At 42.7% G+C, this 860-nt stretch overlaps 1 non-coding gene across 1 annotated transcript; it reads left to right on the top strand.

The window, feature by feature from the left end:
* Nucleotides 1-236: 236 nt before the first annotated feature.
* LOC112718988 (small nucleolar RNA R71) lies at nt 237-344 on the top strand. Its single transcript, XR_003161313.1, has one exon. It is a non-coding gene; the product is annotated as a small nucleolar RNA R71 (small nucleolar RNA).
* The last annotated feature ends 516 nt before the right edge of the window (nt 345-860 follow it).

Raw genomic sequence — 860 nt, 5'->3', positions numbered from 1 at the left:
AAAATGGCATTCAGAGTGTCAATCTCAAGAACTCCTTTCTTCTGACTAGTCCCATTGTTCACAGGATTCCTTTCAGAAGTGTACATGAATTGGTTATTTGCAACCATTTCAATCAGTTCTTGAGCTTCAGTAGGCGTCTTCTTCAGATGAAGAGATCCTCCAGAAGAGCTATCCAAGGACATCTTGGACAGTTCAGAGAGACCATCATAGAAAATACCTATGATGCTCCATTCAGAAAGCATATCAGTGGGACACTTTCTGATCAATTGTTTGTATCTTTCCCAAGCTTCATAGAGGGATTCTCCTTCCTTCTGTCTGAAGGTTTGGACTTCCACTCTAAGCTTACTCAATTTTTGAGGTGGAAAGAACTTTGCCAAGAAGGCATTGACTAGCTTTTCCCAAGAGTCCAGGCTTTCTTTAGGTTGAGAATCCAACCATGTTCTAGCTCTGTCTCTTACAGCAAAAGGGAATAGCATCAGTCTGTAGACCTCAGGGTCAACCCCATTAGTCTTGACTGTGTCACAGATTTGCAAGAACTCAGCTAAAAACTGATGAGGATCTTCCAATGGAAGTCCATGAAACTTGCAATTCTGTTGCATTAGAGAAACTAATTGAGGCTTAAGCTCAAAGTTGTTTGCTCCAATGGCAGGGATAGAGATGCTTCTCCCATAGAAGTCGGGAGTAGGTGCAGTAAAGTCACCAAGCACCTTCCTTGCATTGTTGGCATTGTTGTTGTTTTCGGCTGCCATTTGTTCTTCTTCCTTGGAGAATTCGGTCAGGTGCTCTAAAGAGAGTTGTGCTTTGGCTTCTCTTAGCTTTCTCTTCAAGGTCCTTTCAGGTTCAGGATCAGCCTCAACAAG

This window comes from Arachis hypogaea, chromosome 10, assembly GCF_003086295.3.
Source record: "Arachis hypogaea cultivar Tifrunner chromosome 10, arahy.Tifrunner.gnm2.J5K5, whole genome shotgun sequence".
Classification (NCBI taxonomy): domain Eukaryota; kingdom Viridiplantae; phylum Streptophyta; class Magnoliopsida; order Fabales; family Fabaceae; genus Arachis; species Arachis hypogaea.
Note: the sequence above shows the minus strand (reverse complement) of the source record. Positions and strands in the feature narration are given on the sequence as shown.